The following is a 24681-nucleotide window of genomic DNA, read 5'->3' on the forward strand; positions in this document are numbered from 1 at the left end:
GAGCCTGAATCATGTCCATTTAAAATTCAACTTAATTTCTGGACATGTATTTTTCTCAACTGGACTTTAAGCTCCTTGATAAAAAAGACCATGTTTCATGTTTTTTGTTACCTCACTGCACAGCACCCTCTTACATACAAGAGGATTTCAAAGAATATTAATGAGTTTCACGTATTTGGTCACAACTCACACACATATGTTTATGGTTGTGCATTCTCATGTGGTAGCCATTAGCCAAACTTGGCCAGTGAGCACTTGAAATGTGGCTGGTCTGAACTGAGATGTTCTGTAAGTGTGAGATACACACCAGATTTTGAAGGATTGGCGTGAAAATGAGAATTTAAGATCTTATCAATAATTTAATATTGATCAAGTAAATTAAATTAATTTTGATATTTAATATCAATATTTTAGATACATTGGGTTAAATAAAATACATTAAAATTTGTTTAACCTGTTAATTTTTTTAATGTGTTTACGAGAAAATGTAAAATTAGTACATAGTATGTGGCTCACATCATATTTCTTATTGGAAAGCGCTGGTCCATGGAATGGAAAACTGTCACTGTGGTCTTTACTCATTCAGTCAATCCCCATTCTCTAATTATTTGTTATGCACAAGGCTCTTTGTTGGATGCCTTACAAAAACAACCCTCTGGCTCTGGCCAGAGGTTCAATTCCCAGTGAGGATAGGTGCCTGGTTTGCGGCTTCAGTCCCCCCCCCCCCCGGGAAGCATGCAAGAGGCAAAGGATCCATGTTTCTCTATCTTTCTCCCCACCTTCCCCTCTCTCTAGAATCGATAAAAACAAAAAGAAAAAAGAAAAAATCCCGCTGGGGGATACCCATGGTCCCTCATGCGACAGGATCTCTACGGTACCAGTTCCCAGGATGAGGCAGCGGCACTGTACCCCACTGTGTCCATTCTGCGAACCGGTCCAGAACGTTATACATACCGCAAAGGCCTTGTACCAAGTGCCCCAGCACGAGCTTAATCCCTCTGCGGGTGGACGAGACAGCGGGAGGGAGGGGAAGCTGAGACTAGGTAGGATGTGGATGAGGAAGAGACGGTTGCCAAAGCGGGTTATTTTTGCGCTGGTCCCCCAGCCCAGCCCAGAAGCCCGTGAGCCCTAGGTGATGACATCGTTTGGGGCCAGGGTGGACAAGGGAGCAGATTTAAGATATGTGCACATTCGGAAGGTGAAGAGTTGCCAGATTGTACACATGTGTTGCCATGGCAACAGTATCCCCTACGACCTCAGCCATCGGCCCGGAGTGGGCACCTCCGCAGCCCCGCACACGGTCCCGCACCTCTCCCCACCCAGTCCAGCAGCGCAGAGATTCAGTCTGGTAGTATCTTGTGACCCTGCCGCTGCGCCGCGTGTGCGACCCCCACTCTACCCGAGTGCGCCCCACCCCCCCTACCCCCCACCCCAGTTGGTTGCGAGCACGTGCCACCCCCCTTGCAAACCCAGGTCTCCAGACCTCCTCACCCGGCCTTGCTCTTCGCTGCGCCCACCTTTCTGCCGCGCTGACAGACCCCGCCTCCCCACCGCCCGGATCTACGGCCTGTGGCCGCACGCCCGCTGATTGGCCGGCTTACAGGCCTTACGCCAGCGACCTAGGTCTGAAAGCGGCGGATTGGGCGTCAGTGATCTGCTCCTCCCCTCTGATTGATCGCTGTTCGTGGCTCACCCAGTTCTCCGGCTCAAGCCCCTCAGTTTGCCCTCGTTGAGGTTTCTTTAATCTTCAGTTGGTGCACCTCTGCGGCTCCAAGCCCTGATTGGCTGTCGTGAGCAGTCGCTGGCCGCCAGTCACAAAAGGCCTGGCTGGTTGTCGCTGTCACCTGCGTAACCACGGAATGTGCCTGGAGGGAATGCTAAAGAGTGCAATTTCCAGGGCATTTATTGAATAGCGTATCATGGATAATAAATCATGAACAGTAATAACTACTCTCCATTAGATAAGTGCATTTAAAAAGAGGCATAATGCCCTTTCAATTATGTGCATTGGGTAAAGAAAAGGTGATGGGGCAGTATTGCCTCTTGTCCAGAGCTCTGGACCTAGATTCAGGAGGCTTCTTCCAGCCCCAACTAGACCACCACCTGCTTGACCTCAGCCAAGGTACTTAATCTTTCAGAATCTCAGTTCCCAGACCTGAAAATGGGGGTGAGGGTGGGGTGCTAGGCAGGTATCTCTCCAAATTGCATTGGAGCACTAATGACTTTGATACTATTTTATTTTATTTTTACTTCAATTAAATTTTAATTCCTATATAATTTTTATTTTTTAAAGTATATTTTATTGATTATATTGTTACAACAGTTCCAATTTTTTCCCCTTTACTCCCCTCCACCCAGCAACCCCCTCCCTTGATAGTACTATTTTAAGTGATGCAAGTCATTGTGGTCCAGAAAAGCATCAAGTAGAAGTCAGAAGACAAGGTTCAACTTCAGTTAAATGAAAAATCAGTTATTAAATAAGATGAGGTGTGGAAAGTATTTGCCTCGGTGCGTGGAACATTGTATGTATTCAATAAAATGTTCAAGTGTGGTGTGGTGGTAATGATGTCTACCTAGACCACGAGGGTGTCACCCTGACTGTGCTTCACCTTTCACGTTGACAAAAAGGAGCATGACTGGCAGCTGCTCCTTATCCAGGACCAAGATACATGTCTATTGAAGGTGGTGTGGATTGGTCTCTGCCCTACTAACTAAGGGCAGATAGTTGGCTAATTTTGAACTAAGTAAAAGAGAAAACCCCAAACCAAAATGGTTGAATGATATGCATCCTATAACCGAGCTTAGGGGTTCTGGTGCCAGACTGCCTGAGTTTGAAGTGCTCCAACACTTACCAGCTGTTTTACCTTGAGAAGTACCTTAACATTTCTAAACTTCAAGCTCCTCACTTCTCAAATAAGAACATTAATAGTACTAATTTTGGAGAACTGTTGTTGAGTAGAAAAATGTTAGCAATTAACAACTTTAGCTTTTTGTTGTCTGGAAAGACCTTTATCTGTCCTTCAATTCTAAATGATAGCTTTGCTGGGTAATCTCAGTTGTAGGTCCTTGCTTTTCATCACCTTGAATAATTCTTGCCAATCCCTTCTTGCCTGCAAAGTTTCTGTTGAGAAATCAGCTGACAGTCCTTTGGGAGCTCCTTTGTAGCTGACTGCTTTTCTCTTTCCACTTTTAAGATTCTCTCTTTGTCTTTAACCTTGGGCATTTTAATTATGATGTGTCTTGGTATGGACCTCTTTGGGTTCATCTTGTTTGGGATTCTCTGTGCTTCCTGGACTTATATGTCTTTTCCTTCACCAAAGCAGTATTATATGAAATGTCAAAGGGGAAGAAGAAGAAGAAGAAGAAAGAAGGAGAAGAAAAGGATAAAAAATATGAACAAAAAAATGGCAATAAATACATATCTATCAACAGTTGAATCTAAAAAACAAAATGAACAAACAGAACAGAAACAGACTCATAGATACAGAGAACATTTTGATGGTTGCCAGACGGGAGGGGTTTGGGGAGGTGGATGAAAAAGGTGAAGGGGTTAAAAAGTACAAATTGGTTGTTACAGAATAGTCATGGGGATGTAAAGTACAGCACAGGGAATATAGTCAATAATATTCTAATAACTATGATGTCAGATGGCTGCAAGATTTGTCAGAATGATCACTTATTTAGTTATATAATGTATAATCACTGAGGTATACACCTAAAACTAATTTAATAATGTATATCAACTGTAATTGTAAAAAATTTTAATTATTTAAAAAAAAAAAGAAAAGTGTTAGCAATTGTTACTACCTAAGAAGCAGCACAGGGTACAATTAAATATGGTTACTAAGCAATGTGTCTAAGGTGCAGAAATGCAGTCACTGCTGTGAGCACTTCTCGTTCATTGAGTTAACATTTGCTGAGATCTTCCCATGTATCAAGCCCTGTGCTGGGGATACTGTAATGACAATATCACAGACATAGTCCCTGTTGTCACAGAGCCTAGTGAGGAAGACAAAAGAGAAGCACGTAACTACAAAACAGTGTGATGAGCAAGGAGCACATGTTGGGGATGCTTGTGGAAAGGGCTCACCTAGAGTTAAGGAAATCCTTCTAAACTGAAACCAAAAAGATGAGTACAGATTCCATTAGGGTGGAAAGACAGAAGAGTACATGTACAAAGCTCAGGAGATGAGAGAGTGAACTATAGTTGAGTCAGAATGGGAGAAAGAGTGCAGACTTTCTTTTCCTAAAATAAGATTAGGAAGATAGGTAGGAGTCAGGTGGTTGTGAGCTTTGTAATAATTGTTAATAGTTATAAAACACTATATTGCCATGCACTGTCCATTCATTCCTTAAATATTTAGTTAGTCCTACTATGTACCAGGCACTATTCTGGTGTTTGGATACATAATATCAGTGAACATAAGACAGAGATCCTTGCCTGAGTGAGCTTACATTCTAGTGAGGAAAGATAGATAATAATCAATAAACCTAATAACTAAACTATAGAGTATGTTAGAAGGTGATAAGTGCAACTGAATAAAATAGAGGGGAGATCTAGAGCATCATGGGACTGGAAGGCAAGTTATAGTTTTTTAAAGGGTAGTGAGAGTGAATCTCACTGAGAAGAAATATTTGAGCAAAGACTTGGAGGAGACAGAGTTAGCTACAGGAATATCTGAGGGAAGGGCATTCCAGTAAAGGCAATAGGCAGAGCAAAAGCCTTAAGACTACAGTGTGCTTGGGAAGTCCCAGGAGCAGTAAGGATGTTATTATAGCTGGAGTAGAATGAACAGGGGGTAAAGTAGAAGATGAAGTTACAGGGTTGAGGATGGGGACCAGATTTCACAGGGTCTTGAAATCTATTTAAAATTTTTGACTTGTAGTGATTTTGAAATGGGGATCCAATGGAGGGTTTGAACAAAGGAATGACATGATCTGATTTATCGATATGTTGGGTTGAGAAGATACCATAGATGAGCCAGGGTAGGAAGAGACCAGTTAGAAAAATACTGTAGTGAAAACTTAAATCATGGCTGGCCAAGAGGTAGGTGTAGACAGACACACTGCATCTCCCTCCACAACTAAGAAGGAATACAACTACCTTAAAACTAGAAACAACCAGAAGTTCCAGAAAATCAAACTGCACGGAAGTCCAACAAACAAAGATATAAAGAAGAAATACTCACCCAGACAGGTAGGAGGGGCAGAGGGGACTCCGTGTAGTGGTGGCAGCAGCGGCATGCCAGCGGAAAGCACAGTTACATGTTTTAAAAAGTCAGGAGGGACACCTGGGGAGCGTTCCCAGCTCCTCACCAGACCACGAAGCTCATGGTCCCAGCACCAGGGAAAATCAAGCCTCATTGCTTCTGACTGTGCAAACCAGTGGGGGTTAGGGTGGAGGCAGAAACTGCTGGTCTCTCAGTGGAATCTGCTTGTTTAAAGGGCCCCCATGGTCCTAGAACATCCACAGACCCACCCACTCTGGAAATGACAGCCAGGGCAACAGCTAGAGGTGTGCCAGTCCTGTATGGAAGTGGGAGAAGTGCCTGGAAAAGGGGCAAGTGCTGGGCAATCAGTATTGTTCCCTCACAGACCCCTCCCCCACATACAGTGCCACAACGTGGTGAAACAGGTCGCCATGTACTGACGAATCCCTAAGGCTCTGCCCCTTACAATGTAACAGGAGCCACCACAGCTCTACCTAAGACACAGAGGCAAACAGAGGAGCCTGTCAAGTTGAGGAGACAGAGAAGTATGGCCCAAAAGAGGGAACGGATCAAAGTTCCAATGGGAGAACTAAGTGATGAAGATATAGCCAACCTAACAGATGCATAATTCCAAGCACTGGTGATAAAGATACTCATAGGCTTGACAGATATGCTTGAGTACAGCAAACACATAAGAGAAGTGAAGGCTATGCTACGTGAAACGAAGGAAAATCCACACAAAACCAATGGTGAAGAGAAGGAAACCGGGGTTCAAATCAATGATTTGGAACATGAGGATGAAAAAAAGCAGTCAACCAGTACAGAATGAGGAAACAAGAATTGAAAAAAATTAGGAGAGGCTCAGTAACATCTGGGACAACTTTAAACATGCTAACATCTGAACCATAAGGCTGCCAGAAGGAGACAAGGAAAAGCAAGAAATTGAAAACTTATGTGAAAATATAATGGAAGAAAACTTCCCAAATTTGGTGAAGGAAATAGACATACAAGTCCAGGAAGCACAGAGAGTCCTGGGCAAGCTGGACCCAGAGGGGACCACACCAAGACACATCATGATTAAAATGTCAAAGTTGAAAGATAAAGACAGAATCCTAAAAGCAGCAAGAAAGAAGTGGAGAGTTGCTTACACAGGGGTGCCTATAAGACTGTCAGCTGATTTCTCAAAAGACACTTTGGAGGCAACAAGGGGCTGGCAAGCAGTATGTAATGTGATGAAAAGTAAGGACCTACAACCAAGATCACCCTATCCAGCAAAGCTATCATTTGGAATGGAAGGGCAGATGAAGTGCTTCTCAGACAAGGTAAAGCTAAAAGAGTTCATCATCACCAAGCCATTATTATATGAAATGTCAAAGGGACTTACTTAAGAAAAAGAAGATCAAAACTATGAACACTAAAATGGCAACAAACTCACAACTATCAACAACAGAATCTAAAAAATAAAAACAAAACCCAACTAAGCAAACCAGAATAAAAACAGAATCATAGGTATGGGGAACATTTGGAGGGTTATCAGCTGAGAGGGGGTGAGGAAGAAATGGGGAACTGGTGCAGGGACTAAGAAGCATGATTGGTAGGTACAAAATAGACAGGGGGAAGTTAAAAATAATATAGGAAAGGGTGAAGCGAAAGAACTTATATGCATGACCCATGGACATGAACTAAGGGTGGTGGGATTGCTGGAGGGAAGGGGGGTACTGGGCAGAGGGGAGAAAAGGGGGGAAAAGATTGGAACTACTGTAACAACATAATCAATAAAAAATACGTTAAAAAAAAAAAGAAATATACTGTAGTAATCTAGGTGAGAGGCATTGGGCTTGGACCAGGGGGTGGTGAGGAGGAGTCAGATTCTATATATAACCTGAACAGGAGCCAGCTGGACTTCCTGATAAGATGGGATGTGGGGAGTGAGAACAAAAGAAAAGTGGGAGACCACTGAGCCTGACCTTTTGGCTCCATCAACTAAGATGAAAAAAACTATGGATGGAGCAGGTCTGAAGGAAAAAAAAATCAGGAGTTCAGTTTTGTACATTTTAAGTTTAATATATCTATAGCTCTATTAGCCATCCAAATGAAAATGTTGAGAGGGCACCTGGAGTCTAGGGATCAGAAGAGAGGTCTGAGCTGTAGATGTAAATTTGAGAGTTATCAGCATATGGATATTTAAAGCTATTGGACCAGTTGAAATGACAAGGGACTGAGCATGGAGAGAGAAGAGAAACAGAGCTCAGGGCACTCCAAATTTGGGAGTTCATTGAAGAACCCTAACCTGTGTGGCTCAGTCGTTTGGGCACCATCCCACAAAGTGAAGAGTCACTGGTTCGATTCCCGATCAGGGCACATGCCTAGGTTGGGGGTTTGGTCCCCAGTTGGAGTGAACTGATGGATGTTTCTCTCTCACATTAATGTTTCTCCCTCTCTTTCCTCCCCGACCCCCTCTCTCTAAAAATAAATAAATAAATAAAATATTTTTAAAAGAGTTCATAAAAGAGAGGAAGATCCGAATTTATTTAATCCACCCAACTATCCTAAAATGAACTACTTATGATCTCTTTTTATAGATGAGAAAACTGCAGTGGGTGCTTAAGTAACTAGTGAAAGGTCAAGTAAGTAGGTAAGTAGCTGAGCTGGCATTCAGGCACACAGGAAGACAAGCGGTGTGGCTCACAGTGCACACCTCCTGCCTCTCTCATAAACCTAGGAGCCCACTGAAGACATGTTAAGTGGGAGAGTAAAATGCTTTCAGATTTACATTTTAGAAAGATCATGCGGTGTGAGAGATTGGCGAAGGCCAAGCTTGCTTGGCAGCCAAGAGATCATTTAGACTATTGCAGTAATCCACATGAGAGACGCTAGTAATTGCAACTACGATGGGGGATTGGAGAGAAGTAGACAAATTCCAGAGGTGTTTTGGAGGTGGAAAGATAGGGATTGGGGATTAATTGAAAGTGAGTGGTGAGTGACAATGAGGAATCAGGGATCATCCATAGGCTTCTGACTTGGGCAACAGTGCGGATGGAAGTGTCATTTTTTGAGATGGGGATCACTGGAAGAGAGGCACGGTGAGAGCAAGGACAGATGGCATGAATTCAGTCACAGCAATACCCAGAGGCATGTACAAGCTGACACTCAAAATATTTGTTAAGTTGAATCCAACAACATAGAATTGGGGAGCTTGTCTAGTACATTCTCATGGTTTTAAGAGAGGCCACAGGAAATCATCAACAAATGGTATGTCTCTTATGTATAAAACTCTCTAGGAAAAGATTTTCTAAAGCTGCCACTAATAAACCATCCTAATGTTTAACAGCTCTCACTGCTGAGCACTTTTTTCTGCCATAAAAAACCAATCCCAGCTATCAGAGTTCCCTGGGGATGATTACTTAATTATTTGGAGTGGGGGGAGGACTGAAACAAGAGAGGCCTTGCTCACTGGGAGAGACGTTTTTAAAGGGCTCTGCAGGAGGGCCCCAGAGCTCCTCTCTGGCTTTGACACATCCTCCTCTGTCCATGCATACTACCCATGCAGCAGACCTCACTGCCGGTCACACACCGAAGAGATGGAATGCCTCCTCTCTGTTCTCTCAGATCCGTCTACTTGGCATGCATCCGTCTCTTACTCATCCTATTTGTGGAATTCTCTTCGGCCCTCAAGACCTAGCCATATGTTTTCTCCTGCACAAAGTCTGTCCCAAGCTTGATACCTCCCACCCCCGCTGGAAGTAATTTCTCCCTCCTGTGTGATTACATAGCCTTTCACAGCTCTTTCATGTAAGCTACAGTGCTTTGGACATCTGCCACACAGTCATGTATGCAACCAGATCACTATAACTGGGTTGTAAACTCTTTGAATACCATAAGCAAACACTTATGGAGAGTCTACTATCTCCTGAACACTGACTAAGGGGCCAGAAACAGTTAAAGCATGTCTTCAAGGAGCTTACAGTGAAATGTGGAAAAAGACCTAAAGAAAAGACTAGCGTCCTTTAAATGATTAAAACCAGCTCCTTTAAGGCTGGCCATGGAAGAAGTCTGTCATTCTGGAAGAGAGAGCTTGAACTTGACACCCCTACTCTAAAAAAGAGACCCACCCTCCCCTTTGGGACCTCCTGCTACTGGCTGCTGCCTCCACCATGCTGGACTTAACTCTTCAACACCATGGTATACATATTAGTTTTTCTTTAATTTTCCATAGCAGAACAAGGACCAAGGTGGAACATACAAAAATTGTCAAAAGACTTGGAGATAATAAAAGGGGAATGAACAGAAAGAGTAACATGTAAATAATAACATAGCTCACAAGATGTGATGTAATCAGGGTATCTGGGGATGCATATCTGCTTGCAGGTGGCAGAGGTTCTCTGTAGCTCCTTTTACTCAGAAGCTCCAGCTAAACCATCTCAAGTTCCTGAAATCCAAATCTGCCTGACAAGAAGAGAGCAGCATCCCTCTCGTTGCATCCGCAGGCTGGCCTATAGATTCCAGTCTCCTGAGGAAAGCAGTCGTCGCACCAAGTCCCTTCCCTAAATGATGAACACCAGGAACATCCAACTGTGAGGCCCAGCTCACACCTCAGGGGCATGGCGTTATTCTATGGCTTCTTACTGGACATGCCTTCATTCTCTACCTACACTCTTTGCCTACATGTCCTCACGAGCGTAAGTACTCTTTCAGCGATGATGACTCAACCTCTTCATAGACTTCCAGACCAACATATCCAATTGCCTACTCAATATCTCCATTTAGGTGCCTCACAGACATCTCAATAGAGCAAAAAGGAACTCAAGTTTCTTTTCCAAATCTGTTCCTTCCTCCAACCGCACTTCATCTTGCTTTCTCCCTCTTAGTAAATTCCACTACTCAAACCAATACTTACAAATCACCCTTAAGGCCTCCATTACCCTCATTTCTTCATCTAATCAGAAGCAAACTCTGTTGTTTCTGCCTCTAAAATGCATCAGGAAACCATTCTCTCTCCAACTCGACTGTCACCACCTAGACCAGGCCACCATCATCTCTTGCCTAAAACACTATAAACCCTCCCAGTTCCACTCGTATAGCCATCAATTCATTTTCTATACAGCAGCAAAAGTGAACTCTCATTTTAATTGTATTCTTTTTAAAATCAATTTTATTAAGATATAACATATATGCCATAACAGTCACCCTTTAAAAAATGATTTTAGCCCTGGCTGGTGTGGCTCAGTGGATTGAGTGCTGGCCTACAGACCGAAAGGTTGTCAGTTCAGTTCCCAGTCAGGGCACAGGCCTGACTTGCAGGCCAGGTCCCCAGCTGAGGGCATGAGAGAGGCAACCAACCACTGTTTCTCTCCCTTTCTTTCTCCTTCCTCTCTCTAAAAATCAACAAATAAAATCTTTTAAAAAATGGTTTAGTGTACTCAAGAGTTGTGCAGCCATTGTCACAATCTAATTTTAGTACATTTTCATCACCCCGAAAAGAAACCCTCTACCCATTGGCAGTAACTTTCCATTTCCTCCCAAGCTCCCAGCCTCAGGCACCCACTACTTTCTGTCACTAGAGATTTGATTATTTCGAACTGTTCATATAACTATAACATGTGAACCTTTATGATAATCTCCCTTTTTGTTTTGAGAAGATACCATTATTGTATTTAGGCAAGAAATATTTATTGAACATCTATACTGTGCAACCAATGACATAAATATGTTATGCCTATGGTTACTTCCCTTTGAAGACTTCATTGTAAACAAGCATATGAAGAAAAGAAAGATAATTGTGAACAATTATTTTGGGATTAGAGTGTATGTTTTTAAAATATATGTTTATAATCCTGAGATATTTATTTATTTATTTGGAGCCCCTTCACCCATCTCCACCCCTAGTCCCCATGCTGACAACTACAAATCTATTTTCCATATCTATGAGCTTATTTTTTTTCCTTTTCGATTCCACACATAAGAGAGATCACACAGTATTTGTCTCTGACTTATTTCATTAGTATAATACCCTCAAGGTACATCAATGTTGTCACAAATAGCAAGATTTTATTTTTATGGATGAATAATATTCTATTGCATATATACTACAATTTATCCATTCATCCATTGATGGACGCTTAGGTCGTTTCCATATATTGGCTATTGTAAAGAGTGTTGCAATAAACATTGGGGTGCATATATCTCTCTGAGTTTGTGTTTTCATTTTCTTCTGATAAATACCCAGAAGTGGAATTATTGGATCATATGGTAGCTCTATTTTAAAATTTTTGAGTAAACTCCATACTGTTTTTCATACTAGCTGCATCTATTTACATTCCTCCCAACAGTGCACCAGTTTTCCCTTTTATCTTTGTTGTCACCAACACTTTTGATTTTCTTTTGAGAATAGTCATTCAAACAGGCATAAGGTAATATCTTATTGTGGTTTTTATTTGCATATTCATGATGATTAGTGATGTTGAGTATCTTTGCATGTACCTGTTTCTATCTGTATATTTTTGGAGAAATGTCTACTTAGATATTCTGTCCACTTTTTAATCAAATTGTTTGAGGTTTTTTTTTTTTTTTTTTGGCTATGGAGTTGTATGAGTTCTTTATGTATTTGGGGTATTAAGCCCTTATTAGGTATATGATATGCAAATATTTTCTTCCATTCAACAGGTTGCCTTTTGATTTTGTTGATGGTTTCATTTGCTGTGTAGTCCCACTTGTTTATTTTTGCTTTTGTTGCTTTTGCTTTTGGTATCAGATTGAAAAAATTATTTCCAAGACCTATGTCAAGGAAAAAAAATTGACAAAATTTAAAGCCAGTTATGATTTTATAAAAGAAAAAAGAAAACCTCTCATCAAAGTGAGTATAGAGGGAATGTACCTCAATGTAATGAAGGCTATATATGTGAAACCCACAGCTAGCATCATACTAAATAGCTGAAAGCTGAAAGCTTTTCCTCTAAGATCAGGGACAAGACAAGGATGCCCACTCTTGCCACTTTTATTTAACACATAATTGGAATTCCTAGCCAGAGCAATTAGCCAAGCAAAAGAAATAAAAGGCATTCAAATTGGAAAGGAAGAAGTAAGACTATCACTATTTGCAGATGATGTGGTATTACGTATAGAAAACCCTAAAGATTCCAGTAAAAAGTCTTAGAAGTTATAAATGAATTCAATGATATTGCAGGATACAAAATCAATGCACAAAAATTCGCTGTATTTCTAAACACTGACAACAAACTATCATAGAGAGAAATTAAGAAAATAATCCCATTTATAATTACATCAAAAGAATAAAATATCTAGAAATAAGTTTAACTAAGGAGGTGAAAGACCTGTACACTGAAAACTGCAAAATATTAAGGAAAGATATTGAAGAAGACAAAAAATAAAAAAAAGGAAATACACTTCATGGTCATGTATTAAAAGAATTGATGTTGTTAAAATGTCCATACAATCCAAATCAATTCACAGATTCTCCCAGTTCCCCTCTCACCCCTTTTGATCCATTTTCTATACAGAAGCAAAAGTGAGCTTTTAAAACTGTAAACACTTACCTGCAGGTTATAATATTTCAATGCCTCCCCATGGCATTAAATCCAAATACCACCTTGCTAAAGACTGAATGTTTGTGTTCCCTCAAAAATTTTATGTTAAATTCTAATGTCCAGTGGTATGCTATTTGGAGGTGGGCCTTTGGAAGAGGATTAGGTCATGAGAGTGAGCCCTCATCAATGGGATTAGCCCTCATGAATGCATCTCTTATAAAAGAGACTCCAAGGAGCAACCTTGCCTACCCCACCACATGAGGACACAAGACAGCTGTCTGTGAACCAGGAAGCAGGTCCTCACCAGACACTGAATCTACCCGCACCTTGATCTTGGACTTCCCAACCTCCAGAATTGTGAGAAATAAATATTTGTTGTTTAAGCCCCCAAATCTATGGTATTTTTGTTATAGCAGCCCAAATGGACTAAGACACACCTCTTTTTTCTATTCCCTCCCATCTCTCCTGTTGAATCTCGTGCCATTAAGCCCCTCCCTGCTAATTCTAGGCCATAGAATATGTTGTTTCCTCTGCTCGAAAGGCTCTTCTCTGGTTTTTACATAGCTAGCTCCTTTTCTTCCTTTAATTTTTACTTATATCACCTTCCCAGGGAGTCTTCCATTACTACCTTATCTAAATTCACCACCCCCATCTTACTCTTCCTCTGCCACCTTATGCTATTCTCTATGCTAAATAACACCTGTCACAGCTTGTAATTACTGTATTTATTCCTCTGTTGTCTTTTTAACCTGTCAGTCTTCCTCACTAGAGAATGTGCATCTTGAGGCAGACACTTGTATCTGCCTTGCTTACCTTTATTATAGGCATTGCCTTACACAGTACCTGGCATCCAAGAGGCCTCAATGAATATTTGTTAAGTAAATGCACTGTTCTGATCACTTCCTTATCACCCCATTGATGAAGGAAGGAACACTTTCTTAAAGAGCATGAAATGGCCAAACACAAGACACCCAACACTGGACAGGTGAAACTGACAGCACGTTATTGGTGACATATACTCACAGACCAGACTGGAGGACATTGCACACCATGCAGGCCCTCGTGGAGGTTTCATGCTGGAGTAGACTGAATCAGCAAGGCCTGTGAGAGGTGGGCTTTGTAGTCACAAGAAGGTGAGACGACCCTTGGTTCCTGCAAGACTATGTATTAGCTTGTTTGAATAATTTTGAGAGCTGACAGGTGAAATCCATTAGCTTGAGCAGTGCATGGAGTACAACTGGTCCATCTAATAAAGGAATTAGCTAGGCAGGGAGACTTTCCTGCTGTTGGGAGTGTTGAGAGTTAGGCCTTTGGACCCTGTGATACTCAAAGATGTCAAGACAGCACTTGTAATTTTAGATCTTGCAACATGTGTACCTAGCTAGCATCTGGACAAGAGACATACACACATGTCTATGCATAGCCAGGGGTAAGGAATGAGGGAAGATATTGTTTCATTACATGACTAAGTAAATGAATTATGTGCTTATTATTATGCTATGAGCCTTGTGGTGGTGTATGTAAGTACTATTTGAACAACTAGTAAGTGTTTAAAAATAGATCATTCAATAAAACTGAAGTCCTGATCTACTCTGTTCTTGTCCCAAGTGGGAGCCAATGGGAATTACATTCCACTGCAAGCAACAACAACAAAAAACACAAAATAATACTGGCTTGAACAAGGTATTTTTCTCTCACTATATGAAAAGTCAAGAATTAGAAAATTCAGGGCTGGAATGACAGCTTCACATCAAGAACTTAGGCTTCTCTTAGCTTGCCATTCCACCGTTCCGAAGATGGCATTTTGACCCTCGTGCTCACAATATTGTTGCTGTGGCTCCAGTCATCAAGCTATAATCCAGGCCGAAAGAAGGAGGAAACGGAAAGAGCAAATGGGCATGGGCCAGTGAGTCAGTTTGCTTTAATGAACTTTTCCTGAAGTCCCACTAGTGCTCTATTGTTAAAGAATATTTTTAGCTGAGTACATTACTACTCCCACCCCTAAAATAGAACTCTGTTTAAAAGGAAAACAGAAGAATGAATATTGAATAGGTAATTAATAGTTGTGCACAGTCATTGGGAGTAAATAGGGCAGCTACAATCAATGAATAGATTGGCTATTTTAAATAAATTAAGTCTGGAATTCAAGGACTTAGGGAAGATGGACTAGAAAATAGAAAAGCTCCTTTGGATAGCTTTTATTTAATCCCCACAAGATAGATTAAAATAAGAAGACAGGACAAAAACATGTTCATAGTATTGTAAAAAGAAGATCCAGCAAGTGATGGCAAGGGAGGGAGTAATGTGGTCAGGCCTGGTCTGAAATGGCTGTAAGGATGGCATGTGGTCACAGGGTGTGATCTGACTGATGGTGTGATAAATTCCTTGGATCTCAAGGTCCTAATCCAGGAAATGAAAAGATTGGACTAAACCCCAGATCTTTTCCAACTCTAAGTTTCTGTTATAACAATGATCTTAATTTTGTTTAGCAGTGAAGTATTTTAGAGAAATGAAAGTTTACATGTAAAACAGATAAAGCAGAACTGCTCTGAATAAAATAGTGATCAGAATTCTAGAGGTCTGTTTCCTTAGCCTCAATCTTAATCCCAATGGTGGCCCCTGAGCTTCATGGAACATACTTCTACATAGTTCCATGTTTAACGTTAATAAAGTAAAAAGGTGTATCTATTGGTAAAAATCAGACTGTAGATATAACTACAAGTATTACTGTCAGAAGATAAAATTGCTTCTATTTGCTAACAATCTTAAACACTTTAAAAATCATTAATTTAAATAGAGTTTCAAATTGCGATACTGTATTGTGACTCTCACTTGAAATAACTGGAAAATAGTCATCAAATATCACAGAAAAATGGCAGAATTTCCTTCACAATTTATTCAGTGATGTTGGAGAACAAAGGAACTTGGATTGGAAATAAAAGTTTTCAGAATAACATGCTTATTGTTTTCTAGATAGGTATTTAGATAAAGATTATTCTCAAATTAAGAAGGAAAAAAAAAAAAAACCCTTCATTTTGCAAATACTTGTTTCCTGTGTGCCTGACTTGGCTGCTTCCTGTTTATCAAAAATAATTGTTAGTAACTGGAAGCAAAGACCAGAAAAAATGTACTTCTTGTCAGTCACCTGCTGAACTTCCTTTCCCTTTTACTTGTATCATTCTTTTAGCATTCCCAGTTTTTTAAAAAAGTGTTTTTAAAAGTAGATCTCATGAGATCTGAAACAGTTACTCTCAAATTTCTACCACTAGCATCTACCCTTTTTAGTATTAGATAACATTTTATACTGATGATTTTTCCCACCCACACAGAATCCTGAAGGGTGTCTTTATCTCCATAACAGCTCGATATACCCAGTTTTGCTCTCTCTCTGTCCCCGCTGGTGATTACAAGCTTCTGCACGGCACGCCTCCCCCTTCTTGATTCCGCCTTTTCTCTCATCTCTGTAACCTTTTTTATTTCCACATAGGTCTGGAAAACACCATCTGCTCCAATCTTTGGATTTCTGGTGCAGATTACAGGTTCAGTGCAATATTCTTTGAAACCCAAATCCCAGACACACTGCCAGCCAAAGACGTTTTCTCAGTTTTCAATTTTATTTTTATAAAGTTCCTCCGCAGACAAAATAGAGTAAATCATATTTAGCTACTCATTCAAAGTAATACAAAACTTTAAAAAAATATTTTAATAATACATTTAAATGAGAAATCTCAGAAAAATACAGGTCATATTGTTTATCTAATTGTGTAGCCTTTTCTTCAGCCAGAAGGTGTCCAGCTGTTTGAGTGGGAGATCCCTAAGACAGTTAACCATTTAGTCGTTATTCTAATCAGCAAGCCCAACTTTTAGACAAGCGTGGCAGAGAGCTTTTGCGCGAACGGGGATAGACTCGGTAATAAGCTCTTGGCTACAGAAGGTGGTGCTATTGGGTCTGAGGGGAGAAGTGGCCTGGACTAGAACTCGAAGAGCAGAGATGAAAAAAAGGAAACCCAGGATTTCTAAAGCGAATTCCCCTAGTTTGGACACTGCATTTGAGAGCGAGACTTCTAGAGACTCAAAGAGTTGGAGGTAAAGGCATAAATGCCCCGGGAAGAGAGAATCCGAGAGGAAACGAGTACCAAAGCTACGGGTGGGCAGGCGGGGCTGGACTCTAGCATCCATGGGGCACCTTCTGGGGACAGGGTGCAGTGCGCCGAGAAAAAAGTTGGGCGGAGAGAAAGGGTGGCGCTGAAAACCAATGTCTTTCATCCCTAGGAGACAAAGAGGTGCCTTCTTTTGACAACAGCTGCCAGTGCCACACACACCATACGGCGTGTCAGAGGGGGAGGGGAGCCCTGGGGAGAGTGTCTGAGGCGGGACCGCTCAGACTTTAAATAATAGGGTGGTTGTCATGGTGACGAGCCATACTTCTAAAGGGGGTGGCTGAAAGGACCCATTGTTCTGGAGTCGGGCTGCCCCGGTTGTGCCTGTTTCTAAGAGACACCTTTAAACACCTCCCTTGGTTGTGGGGAAAACGGTGGACCAGAGGTGGGAGAGTGTCTTCGGGCGCTTCACGCCAGGACCACATACCACAGATCACAACGTCACTTTGGCTGCACGCACTGCAAAAGGAACAAGCTGCCACTTGCACTTAGAATTGCTCCCTCCCACGCATGCATGTCCCAGAAATCAGCAAGGGACTTGTGCGCTCACTGCTGCTCAGACACACAAACCCTAACACACGCTTAATAACACGCCCGGTTCCAACCAGGCCCCCAGTAGGCACATAAATGAACAGGAGACTCGCAACAACAATGCTGGAAGAAGAATGAGTAACTCCACAAATACTTGCTAAGCTCTGGGGCCAGGGAACTCGGGAAAGCCCCACAGAATCACTTCAGTCTGTTCGGAAGAGAAAGGAAGAAATCACAGTATAAAGATTTAAAAGGCAACATTGCAATTTTGCTTTTAAGAACAAACTATTGGAAACACCCAATAAGTCTGTCCCTGTCCCTGAGGGCTGGTTAAATAATGTGGAGCATACACACACACACCCCATCTCTGGAAGGGGTTACTTATTAGGAGGGCAACTGTTGGATAGAGGCTGTAGTGGGGACATGAAGAAAGCTTCCTTTTCATCACACAGTTTTTTGTACCTTTTCAATTCTGTCCTATGTACCATGTATTACCTATAAAAAATAACTTTTAAAAAGAACTTTTAAATGACATTTGCTTGAACACTATCTAATGAGATTTGGCATTCTCCACAGGGTGTCAGAACTCTTATTTTAAAATGCTTTAATAAATATTCACTAAAAAAGTACACATGTACAGCCCTGATCAGTGTGGCTCAGTGGGTTAGGCACCGTCCCTCAAAGCAAAAGGTAGCCGTTGGATTGCCAGTCAGGACACATGCCTGGGTTGTGGGCCTGCCCCGGGTTTTGATAGATGTTTCTCCCGCACATCGAAGTTTCTCTCCCTCCCTTACTCCCTCCCTCTGCCTCTCTCTAAAAGTAAATAAATAAGATCTTTAAAAAGTATACATGTATATACAAATACCATTAGGTCACAGATGTATAAAGGTAGTCACAGGGGCAAGTCAAATATGAAAATACACCCTTCTGGGAGCCAGCTGTATAATTTATCTATTATTATAATAAATTAATCACAGGGCTTCCAAATTAAACAAATAATGACATTGCATTAGGGTGATTTTCCTAATTACAAAATGGTATATAATCAGTGAAATGGACTATTGAAACTCAATGTCACAGATGATCTTTCCACACAGATAAAACTGAAAATGGTTATTTAGCAATGACTAAGTGAATAATGGTAAGTTAATATCTGTTGAGCATTTATTGTGTGCCTTAATGAACACTGTTAAGAGTTTAATAGACATTATTTCTTTTCAATTTTCCAGCCTATTTTTACAAATGAAGAAATGTAGAAATGTTCTTCAATTTACCTCATATCACACAGCTAAGAAAGCTGCAAAGCCTGGATTTGAATTCATATGTGACTGATTCTAAAACCGTGTTTTAACCTCTACATGTTACTTCCTAAATTATGGTGAAAATACAGGCTCATCATAGCTCTCTAATCCTGTGGTTTCACAAATTAAATAAAACATATCTATAGTAAGTTAGACTATATTTAAGGAAACATTGGTTGTATACAGAGTAGTGGGACTGTAATTTTTTTAATTCATGCTGTATCCTGATTGTACAGAGTAAATATGAGGTCTTTGCTTTGTGAATAACTAATGTAGTCTTTATTTAGTTGTCCATAAATAAAACTGGAATACAGCCGTGCTCATTAGTGTATGTGTTGTCTACGGCTGCTTTTGCACTGCCATGGCAGAGTTGAGTACTTGCAAGATAGACTGTATGGCCCACAAAGACTAAAATATTTAGCATTTGGCTGTCTCCAGAAAAATGTTTAGGTCTAGAGCTAAGGTTGTGCACTCAGAAAGACAAAAGAGGAAAGGACTTTTGTAATTTGCCCATTCTAAAAGTGTTATTTTTATATCCATTCAAGTATTCCACTCCTTTTCTATTTTTATTTAATCTTTATTGTATTTTTCCCCCATTACCATTTAGTCCCCTAATACTTCCCCAGCCCAGCAATCACTGCACTGTTGTCCGTGTCCAGGCTCCACTCCTTTTCAAAATTGTACATTCAGGGCTGCCTCAAAGGGCTTTAGCATTGAGAAAATTACATCAGTTCTTAAAGGATAAGAATGAAAAGAGACATAGGTTTCATTCAGCCACAGTGCTGCTTTTTTTTTTTTCCTGTGAGAAGAAGCTAGCTTACTGATGAGCACACATTTCCTTTGTTTTGGAGTCTGTTCTTAACTGAAGAGCTTCCAGGAAAAGAAAGAAGCCAAGGATATACTCATATGATGTTCTGCCAAAACGAAGCAGCTATTATGAGTTGAAATATATAGCTTGTGATATCACATTTGGTAGAGATGATTGGCACTGCTTTCCTTAGTTTTCAAGGAATTACAGTATATTCCGTTTTCCCTTCAAAGGCTTTAGTGGTTTGAAAAACATAGGGAAGGTTTTATGAATTTATAGAAGAGAGCACTTGGGGAAAGAGCACTGTGCTGTCTGTGGGGACAGTTGCCACTAACCTTAGAGTAGAAGTTTTAGGAAAATCAATGTGAGGGGATATAAATCCCAGTTACACCCTCCTCTCTACCACTGTCCCTGTCACCTCCTAGCCCAAAGCAGTGGCAATTGCTTTCTTATTGCACAACCAGAAAGTCCTAGGTTATACCTATGGACAGCACCTGCTTCTAAGAGCCAAAAGCTGTAGGTGTCTTTTTAGGCAGGAAGCCAGATGACTTTGAAATTTTGTTTCTTTAAGCTGGGAAGAACTCTCTAGAAGCTCCTCCACCCAGCTAACAGCTGACCTGTGTTGGCTTGTTTAAAGCACTCATGAAACTGGCTGCAGTTCAGAACTCTTATGAAGCACTGGACTTACCAGTAGGAACAGAATATTTCCTATATAATTATGGTAGAGCAATCACTCTATTCAGCATCACTCAGAGTGTTAGGTGAATACTAATTCTAGCTAATAAAAATTAAATTCTGACTGTAGAACCTAGGGGATGGATATATGGATGTTTACATTTCTTTCAAATTTTCTATGTGCCTAAAGTTTTTTCTAATTAGATGTTGGGGAAAATTAGATTATATGACAGCTCCATTTTTTCCAAGTTTCTGAGGAACAAAACAAGACTGATATTTGAGGGAATATTAGAACTTTCGTAAGAGTAGCAGGCCCTATACCTAACTCAAGGTGAAAGTCTGCGGATAGCTCATTGATCACCTGTATTGTAGCTCTGGAAGGTCTCTTTGTCTCCAGTGGCTACCCAGGCCACCAAAACCATCATCATGCTATGAGGGCACTTGTGGTAGCAGGTCTGGCCCCTCCAATCAGAGCATTGAGCTTCAACCATTTGGAAAATGGAAGGAGACTATGGACTCTTACAGTGGAAGCAAGTGTCATGGATCCTCAAAAGCTTAGGCTCTTCAAACCTAGAGAACATTGTTTTTTAAAATTACCAATATAATTGGATCTGGGAGAAGGTTGTTTGAGGAAGATCATGAATTCAGTTATAGGCCTGCTAAGTTTAAGGGACCTAACTGATATTTAACTGGCAATTTCTCATAGGTGGACATACAGATCTAGCAGCCAAGAGCGAGGCTAGAAATACCAGTTTGGGAGCATTTATACATAAACAACAATTAGATCCCCAGGAGTAGATGAGATCACATAACGCAATGTTTAGATTGAGAAGAGGGTGGGGTTAGAAACCAAGGTGGGACGTGCCATCATTTAAGATATGGCCAGGGGCAGGCAGATCACAGGGAACACAGAAAAAGGGAAGGAAGGATCATTAAGAAGGCAGAAAATATATTCTGGAAGCCAAAGAAAGTTAGAAATTGGTCAGCTTGTCATATGTTATTAAGAAGTCAAGCAAGATGGATATTGAAAAGCTCCCTGTGGATCAAGCCACAAGAAGGTCTCTGGGAGCAATCTGATTTGAGGATTGAAACTAGGAGCTAAACTGTGATGAGCTAAGGAACACTCAACTGTGAGAGGCAGTGTAGGGAAGACCCACATCAAACCAGCTGTATCAGATTCACTCAGGGAGCTTGAAACACACAGATTTCTGGCTCTACAAGAGAGATAGATTATGATTTGGTAGATCTGGGGTGGGGAGGTCTAAGACCATATTTTTTTGTTTTGTTTTAGGTCTCTAGTGACTTTGATGCCCTGCCAGGTTTGGGAACTACTCTGATCCAATGCAAATAAGAGGAGCTGTATTCAAATGGACCTGGGTTCCAATGCTAATTGTCACATTTTAGCTGTTCGAGCTAGACAAGATAACTTAATTCTCTTTGAGCCTCAGTTACCTGCTTCATAAAAAAATGGAAGCAATAGCCCTCCTTTGTGGTATGGATTTGAAGATTGGAGATAATGTATGTAAATCATCTGGCACATACTAAATGTTTAGTAAACAGCAGCCAATGCTATTTAGCAGTGGCTACAATGAATGTTGAATATTCTCTTGATAAATAGCGTGGTTGTGAAGGGCAGCAGAAAAGGGTCAACAGCTATAGGTGTACTAAAGGTCTAAGAAGGATAGTATTTTGTTTTGTCTTGATGTTTATAAGATGGTTGAGAATTGAGCCTGTCTATATAAGCTGAGAGGAAAGAGAGGGAGGTGGGGTATGATGAGCCCAGATCTTTGAGTTGATGAGAGGAATTGTCTCCAAATCACAGGTGGAAGGATTAGCTCCTGAAGGAGGAAGAGAATCCCTGGAAAGAAGATAGTCGGTATAGGCGCAGGACATTCAGGGGTTTCACTCTTAATAATCCCAATATTTTCTATGAAGTAAGAGGCAATATCATATCCTAAGAGGGGTAGGTTTCTTGAGAACAGGCATAGGTTTAGAAAGAGTATGTTGAAAGTTTTACCTTCAAGTTTACTTAATGGTCCAACATGGCTCCTGGAGTTCCAACCCCCATGCCTTCATTTCAGAGAGCAAGTAGTAAAAAGGGCACATGCCAGTGTCTGCCTTCTTTCTGAAGCACTTTCTTGCAAGTCCTACCCAATAACTTCTTGCATTTCATTGATAGTATCCCTAGATTCAGGAAAAACTGGAATATGTCATCTTAAGGGCACATTTTGCTATCCAGAATATAATTGAATTCTGTTCCTAAGGTAGGAGAAGCAGATATTGAGAAGGCAACTACCAGTGCTTGCCATATGATTGCCACATATAGTTGAAATGAAGGGGAAAGTTACATTCTCATTTCATTAGTATGCAAACTAGGTAGTTCTTGTCAGGCTTCCCAAATTCATTAAGAAGTGGGCATGTTCTTTCAAAAGTGGTTTTATAGTAGAATATTTCAATAATATTTCAATGTTAAGGCTTAATTATTATATAAATTAGGGACCCTTTGGCTCCTACTAATAGAAAACTGAGGGCAAATTGGCTTAACTAACAAAGACCTTGATTAGGTTAGCTGGTGATGTCCAGAGGCAGAATGGTGCCTGGTAAGTGTTGAGATTAAATGCTTCTGTGTCACATTCACAGGGAGAGGGTTAGTCTGGCTTTCTAGTGTTCTCCCTTAGAACAAGGAAGAAGTTTCCCAGAAACCCTCAGTTCAACATCTCCTCATATCTCACTTGCAAACATGGGATGAAACAGCCCTTCTTAAACAAAGCATGGAACAGAATAAGAACACCACACCGTTAGGCTAACTGGGTCACACCCCTTAGGCTGAGTTTAGTTCCCCCAACTATATTGCTACTGGGGAGAGGTGAAGTGAGTAAGATACTTAAGCATCAATCATAATGTTGTCTATAGTTATTTTCCTCCAAAACATAAGACATTTTTGCATTTCAGTGTTATCATGAAATACAATGTATTACAATGTTTTTGACTAATGGTCAAAAATATTGTTTATTGTTTTTAAATGTGACTATCCTGGAAATTGTAAGAATGGAACTTATTAAATAAGAATGAGAAAAAAGGAATCGAAGAAGGGAGTAGAGCTAAAAAAATTCAGAATCTTACTATTGTATTTGGCAAGAGTTTCATTTTTTCCTAAGAAGAGTCTCTGTATGGTTAGTGCATATCCCTTGTAAAAGATTTTTAAATATTTTTGCAATTCACTTCTTACTGAACTTTATGACATTTTTCTAAGAAGAGTCTCTGTATGGTTAGTGCATATCCCTTGTAAAAGATTTTAAAATATTTTTGAAATTCACTTCTTACTGAACTTTATGAGATAACATATAGACAGAAAGATCCATATCTGGAACCTAAAACATTAAAAGCTGTTGGGTGCTGGAGAAGCTGGAAGAGTGCGCTTGCACTTGCATTTGCTTCGAAAACTAGCAGCAACTTTGTAGAAAGTGGCGAGCACCCTGGGGTCATGGAGGAGGGGATATTTAGGGCAGGAGCAAAGAACATCATACACCATCCTCGGTCCCATCCCTAGGGGCCTCCATCCCCTGTCCATGCTCTGAGCTGTGCTTGGACTTGGTTCTGGCTTCCAGACAATTCTTCCAGTAGAGGGAGCAAAGTCCTGCACCCTGCAATGATGTGCTGGCAGACCAGGTATGGACACTGACCCAGACTGAGAAGCAGCTCTGCTGCACTGTGCACTGAGGGGGGAAAGGCCAGATTGGGAAGTCCGCCTGAGAAGAGCTGAATGAAGGCTGTGTGTCAGTACTTATGGCTGGATGTCAGCCTGGCTCAACTGTATAGCCATTGGAGTTCTGTGGACCCCCACTTCCCCGAGGTGGCTCAGAAATTCCAGGACTCCATCGAGCTTTTTCTCCTTCATCTGTTCCTCCAACAACAACATTGCTTGCATCACTGGCACGGTGGAGTGGCTCCGCCAGGCCTTTGGACCTTGCCTCATCCAGCTCGATGATGTCACCTACCATGGCTTCCCCAGCCTACAGGCCCTGGCTGGGCCAAAGGTGGAGGCTCAGCTCAGGAAGCTGGGCCTTGGGTACTGTGTCTGCTGCATGAGTGCCAGAGCCAGAACCATCCTTGAAGAGCAGGGTGGGCTGCCCTGGCTTCAGCAGCTGCACAAGGCCCGCTACACCCTGCCTAGGATAGGCACCAAGGTGGCCAACTGCATCTGCTTGATGGCCCTAGACAAGCCCCAGGCTGTGCTGGTGGATGTCCACAGGTGGCAGATTGCCCAACGAGACTAGAGCTGGCACCCTACCACAATCCAGGCCAAAGGTCCAAGCCCTCAGACCAATAAGGAGCTTGTGGGGCCCTTATGCTGGCTGGGGCCAAGCAGTGCTGGTCAGTGCTGACCTGTGCCAAGCCTACCAAGAGCCACCAGCAAAGTGCAGAAAGAGATCCACAGGGCCTGAAGGCTAG

The 24681-nt window shown here is 41.3% G+C and overlaps 1 protein-coding gene and 1 pseudogene across 1 annotated transcript in view; one reads left to right on the top strand and one right to left on the bottom strand.

Moving 5' to 3' along the window:
- The window catches only part of AP3M2 (adaptor related protein complex 3 subunit mu 2), a 19292-nt gene extending 17732 nt beyond the window's left edge, over positions 1-1560 (bottom strand). The window contains exon 1 of the mRNA XM_090258137.1: positions 1492-1560. The gene's annotated coding sequence lies outside the window, so the exon portion shown is untranslated. The remainder of the gene's footprint in view (positions 1-1491) is intronic.
- On the top strand, positions 1136-24681 carry LOC149996409 (N-glycosylase/DNA lyase pseudogene; annotated as a pseudogene).

This window comes from Furipterus horrens, unplaced genomic scaffold (genome assembly GCF_987537825.1).
Source record: "Furipterus horrens unplaced genomic scaffold, mFurHor1.1.pri manual_scaffold_12, whole genome shotgun sequence".
Taxonomy (NCBI): Eukaryota; Metazoa; Chordata; class Mammalia; order Chiroptera; family Furipteridae; genus Furipterus; species Furipterus horrens.